Source organism: Capsicum annuum, chromosome 5, assembly GCF_002878395.1.
Source record: "Capsicum annuum cultivar UCD-10X-F1 chromosome 5, UCD10Xv1.1, whole genome shotgun sequence".
Lineage (NCBI taxonomy): Eukaryota > Viridiplantae > Streptophyta > Magnoliopsida > Solanales > Solanaceae > Capsicum > Capsicum annuum.
In genome coordinates, this window is record NC_061115.1 from 61,915,072 (window position 1) to 61,921,818 (window position 6,747).

Sequence of the window (6,747 nt, forward strand, 5' to 3'; positions counted from 1 at the left end):
TCTTTTAAAAGGCATGTTTAGTAGAAGAAAGGGAGAAATAGATTAGACTGATATTTTAACTTTGAGCATATACTCACTGGCATGATATGAATACTAATAGAAGGGAAACTTTCCCTAGAACATCTCATAGCCTTCTGGACATAAGTGTAGAGCACAACACACACATGTACAAAACTCTACTAGATGCCACTTTCAGCTTCCTAGGACACTATTGAACCTTAGGCTCTGATACTAAGTTTGTAATGCCTCAAATCTAGTACCCAAAATGCTACATGTTGATCATGACCCTGAAGGACCACAAGGTAACCCATGACTGATATCTATAACTGAGCATAAAATAATACATTATAAATATGCAAAAAATAAGTTGTAAGGCCATAAGGTTTAAAACTAAACTAATACTGACTATAATACAATGTCTGTAATGGGGTATGACAATACCCAAAATTGAGATAAACTGTCTGAAATATGCTATAGTCTAAAAGCCTCTAAACTATCTAAAAATTGTAGAGTTGATAGGACATGTCCCCAACTAACTCCAAACTATAAAAATAAACTGAAAACTAAAAAAATATTTTAATGATCATATCCTCAAAGAATGAGGACTCACAGCTGACTCTGATAGCTGAACCGGGATGCTACTGATGCTCCGGCGCTCGTGTTTCTAAACCTATGGTATAAGAAACCAAAGCACAAATACATCAGTACTTTGAATGTAGTGATATGCAAGTGAGGTAGGATGAATGCAAGAGGTTTCATATCCATGAATAATACTAACTGACTGACTAACATGAATGTGAGAATACATGCATGCATACACTACTGTATTTGACACGTGGTAGGACTGGATATTGAGTTCTGACAATTGAGTTAACTAATAACATGGATTTACTGACATCTGAGTTGATGAATACTGAGATACTAAATAATTAAGGGACTAATACTATATTACTGATACATAAATAACTGTGTCTGAAAGTTTTGACTATGAAGAACTAGTTCGGTTGACTGTATCTGAAAGTCCTAAAGCTGAATACTGATAACATAAGTTCTGATAACTAAATTAACCAATAACATGATTGACTGTATCTGAAAGTCCCAAATCTGATGGAACTAGATGAGTTCTATTACTAAGACTTAGACTGAGACTGAAAACTGAGACTGTTGGAATTAATCATCTAACCAATATTCCCCATACTAAGCTAACTGGGGTCCAACCTGAAACCCTACTTAGAAGGGTGCCAGTACCACACCATTGATAAAGACAACTGCTGTGGAGTTAGTGGGTGACCCATGGGATCAGAACTATATATTTAAATATGCTAAAGGATAATCCCTGAGTATGTAAGTACTATCTAATGGGTGATATCTTGTACCTACGATGTCTACGTAGTTTTGGAACTTAGGGATTTCTTCTAGGGATCTCAATCTTATCTAGCGGGTGAGTCCCCATCCCTAGGCTCGCTTGATGATAAATCCTACTCCCATCTAGAAGACACTAAACTGATTTACAGAACTGAAGAGATTATCTGAACTGAGATGATACTAATGGTAATGTTTAGCGAAGCTAAATTGAGTTTACTGAGTTTCACTGAATGACGGAATGTACTTAGTTCTGAGGACTGACTGAGAGTACTGAAGTTACTGAGATTACTGAGATTACTGAAATTAATGAGTAGGACTGATCTGATGGATATTGAATTTACTGAGATCTCCTGAGTTATGAGACTGACTAAATTCTACTGATCATGGCTTAACTAAGATTATTGTGAAAATTTGACATGGCTCTAGGAACACAGCTAAATTATCGGGTACAAGTACCCCCAGGACTCAATGGAAAGAAACTGACATAGCATGGCTTACTTGAACACATGACCAACAACACAATTCATAATTCATATATTCAAGCACTTCATCAAATATGTGATATGCATAAACATGTACGGAAATGGGGCTTTCATAATCTCATGCTAGTTGGGCACTTTTCCTTCATATAGGCACTTAATCAAACATATGGTAGGCATAATATATGTAGAGAACATTATGCAACAATTAGACATCATGATTCAACATCTAATTTCATCATCCTAGGGTTTAATCATAGGTTCACATGAATATACATCTATACAAATCAATTCCACTTAACATTGATCACCCAACATGGATTTGAATTCAATTGATCATTCTCAGCATAAACAAAACAAACCCAACATGAAATTCATAAAGAAATCCATAAACTTGAACTCAGAAAAGAGATTCTTGGGCTTCATCGATGAAAAGAGTCGATGACTGAACACTATGCATACCTTGGTTCGTAAAGACACGAAGATTGATAGAGAAAATTCTTGAACATGAATCTTCTATGAAAAAACCTAATGTATTCTTGAGAGGATTTTGAGAGAATAGAGTATATTTTGGTGTAATAGAGGCTCAAATCCGTGTTTTTGAGCTTATATAGGGTAGGGAAATTGACCCTTTAACCCTAGGACATGTATTTTAATTCTTGTAAAAATTTCCTGATTTCCATCCCTGGCGCGATGCGCCACTGTCACGCTAAGTCACTGGAACTGGACAATTGATATCTGCATGGTGGCGCTACACGGAGCTATTGTGTTTCTACCTTGTTTGAGACCTTGAAGTTTGGTGCGACATGCCACTATCGCGGAGCAAAATTGAAAATTGACAATTGCCATTTAAGCTGGCTCTGTGACGTGCTAATGGCTCAGGTGATACACTGTCTTGCTAAAAAGGCTATAACTCTTCGCCCGAGTGTCAGATTTGGGCGAATTTGGTATCGATGGAAAGCTTATTGAATTTCCTACATGCAAAAAGTCAAAATATTGAAAATACCATATTTATAAAAGTGTATTCATCTTTGAAACAAGTCTTTGACATTCTTGGGATGGATATAAGCTGGTAGAAGTATGGGGTATTAAAATATTTCCCCCTTGGGAACATTCGTCCTCTAATAAGACTAATTGAGTTAGAAGAAATAATAAGCTGGATTACATACTGAGCATGAACAATTGAAACATGACTACATGACTGATATTACTGAGATTCATATATAGCATGCATAACTGATGCATGATTTTATGACTGACCTGACGTATAACTGCCTGACTAAGAGTACTGGCAAGCTAATCACACTTATCTGATGGGTGAATACATGACTGAACCAAATCATGAATATGCAATTGAATATGTAAGGGTAAAGATACCAAGTTATCATGAATATACAATTGAATATGTAAGGGTAAAGATACCAAGTTTGAAATGAAAACTTAGCTTGGAGCTGAATACCACATTTGTAACTGAAAATTGAACATGAAACTGGATAAGTTTAAGAACAGATACTACCTTGGGCTAAGTTTGTGCTTAATTACTAAATATGCATGAGCGGAAACATCAGAGCGTAACTGGGTTTGGAATGTGATACATGAATTGAATATCATGATCTGAACTGAATACCTTGAATTCATGGCTTACTGCTAAGATTGGAGTCTGGGGGTCAACCTATGGGTACCCACTACTCAAAAATGGATTTGTTATGCGAAGAGAAATTGAATTGAAGAAATGAGAGCGTTGAGGAAGAATGGGGTATCTCCCTCTTGGGACACTACGTCCCTTTAAGAACGCTCACTTTACTGAGATACTGAGGCAATGTACAGGGCATGAACTGACTAATTCATGACTGAATACCTGGGGTTCGAAACTGAGACATGACACCAGAATTAAGCTAAATTCACAATCACTAGGGTGTATTACCTTGAACCGATCTTATTAACAAAAATTAGGATAGTATTACTAAATGGAAAGTTGGAAAACAAACCATAGGAATTTGACTGTGTGACTGCTAAACAAAATTGCTAGTTGTATTGACTAAGACAAAATGAGAGCAAAAGGTCTAACAAAACATATCATGAGTATGAAGGACGTATAATGTACCCGAATCTATGCTGGGGGAATTTCCTTCATCATGGCGAGTCTGAAGAGCATAAAACTTGTTCTAATGCTGACCACTAGTGCAACTGGAAGTGACACCCTATTGGCACAAATCTTTTACCTTCTGTGATCTTACTCTACATTCCCGCAGCCTATGGCCTGGCTTATCACATCTATAGCAGACATTACTGCCTTCTCTATATACACTTAGGTGATTCTTACCACAATCTTCACAAAGCGAATAGGTAAGACTCTTGTTCTCACTACCCTGAGCCTCAGAGCCTAGCAACCCATCACGATTGTCATTCCTGAACTTGGGTATTGGTGCACTAGGTAAAGATAGGGTTGGACTAAACACTTATGACTATACTGAGACATGATACCACACTCTGACTTAGGTTGAGAAATGCTGAAACTACCTATCCTTGCCCTTTTATTCTGCTTTTTCCTTCACCTTAATCTTTTGCTCTTCTATCGGCTGAGCATGGTTCATAAGTCTGTCTAAAGTCATGTCACTATTTAGCATGGTGGATCTGCACTCATTTACCATGCTATCATTTACCCCTGACACAAACTTACTTATCTTGGCCCTACTGTCTATAACCACATAAGGGGCATATCTGGCTAATTGAGTAAACTTAATAGAATACTCTTTTACCGTCATGTTACCCTGCCTGAGGTTAATGGATTCTAATAATTTAGCTTCTCTAAGCACTAGGGGAAAGAACCTCTCTTAGAATGCAGTGACAAATTCATCCCACTCTATAGGCCCTGCATCATCTCCCCTTTCTGACTTCCACTGCCTAAACAGAATATGAGCCACATCCTACAACTGATATCTAGCTAGCTCAGCATCTCAACAGTAGTTACCCTCATGATATCAGTTACCTTCTAAACCTGATCTATGAATTCCTGAGGGTTCTTATTTGACTTAGACCTAAGAAAGGATGGAGGGTTCATTTGGGTAAAGTTCCGAAACCTGGCTACAGCTGAATTGGCCACTGCGTAGGATGGAATGAAAGTTGATCATTTATTCTGAATAGCAACTGACTGAGTAAGAGTAGTGAATGCAGCCCTAAACTCTGCATAAGAAACATGTTCGCCCAAAGGTTCTTCGGGATGAGGGGCTGACTGATTCTCATTTCTACTTTTAGGAGGCATCTTTTGTAGAAAAAAAAAAGAAACAAATTAGACTGACATTTTAACATTGAGCCTATACTCACTGGCACGACATAAATACTTAAAGAATGGAAATTGTTCCTAAAACATCTCATAGCCTTCTACACAAAAGTGTGGTGCACAACACACCCATGTACAAGACTCTACTTGATGCGGCTTTCAGACATCCTAGGACACTATTGAACCTTAGGCTCTGATACAAAGATTGTAACATCCCAAATCTGGTACCCAAAATGCTACATGGTGAGCATGACCCTGAAGGACCATAAGCTAACCCATGACTGATATCTTTAACTGAGTACAAAATAATACATTATAAATATGTAGAATATAAGTTGTAAGACCATAAGGTTCAAAACTAAACTAATATGACTATAATACAATGTCTGTAATGGGGTATGACAATACCCAAAACTAAGATAAACTGTCTGAAACATGTTGTAGTCTAAAAGCCTCCAAACTATTTGAAAACTGTAGAGTTGATAGGACATGTCCCCAACTAACTCCAAACTATTGAAATTAACTAAAAACTGAAATAATAATGTAATCATCATGTCCTCAAAGGATGAGGATTCACAGATGACTCTGACTACTGAATCGGGATACTTCTGATGCTATGGCGCTTGTGCTTCTAAATCTATGGTATAAGACATCGAAGCACAAATACATTAGTACTTTGAATGTACTGGTATGTAAGTAAGGTAGGCTGAATGCAAGGGGTTTCATATGCATGAACAATATTAACTGACTGACTAACATGAACGTGAGAATACATGCATGCATACATTACTGTATTTAACCTCATGATCGAACTGGATATTGAGTTCTGACAACTGAGTTTACTAATAACATGGATTTACTGACATCTGAGTTGACGAATAGTGAGATACTAAATAATTGAGGGACTGCTACTATGTTACTGATACATGAGTAACTGTGTCTGATAGTTTTGATTATGAAGAACTGGTCTAGTTGACTATATCTGAAAGTCCTGAAGTTGAATACTTATAACATGAGTTCTGATAACTGATTTAACCGATAACATGAGTGACTGTATCTGATAGTCCTAAATCTGATGGAACTAGCTAAGTTCTATTATTGAGACTGAGACTAAGACTGAAAAATAAGACTGTGGGAAGTAATCATCTAACCGACATGCCCTATACTAAGCCAACTGGGTTCCATCCTGTAACCCTAGTTGAAAGGGTGTCAGTACCGCGCCACTAATAAAGACAACTGCGGTAGAGTCAGTCCTAATCTAATGGGTGATCCCTGGGATCAATCCTATATATTTAAATGTGCTAACAAATGATCCCTGAGTATGTCAATCCTATCTAATGGGTGACATCTTGTACCTATGCTAGCTACGTAGTTCTGGAACTCAGAGATTTCTTCTAGGGATATCAATATTGTATAGCGGGTGAGTCTCCATCCCTAGGCTCGCTCGGTGCTGAATACTACTCTCATCTAAAAGACACTGAACTGATTAACTAAACTGAACTAATTATCTAAACTAAGATGATACTAATAGTATTGTTTAGTGCAAGTAAACTAAGTTTACTGAGCTCTATTGACTGATGGAATATACTGTGTTCTGAGGACTGACTGAGAGTACTGAAGTTA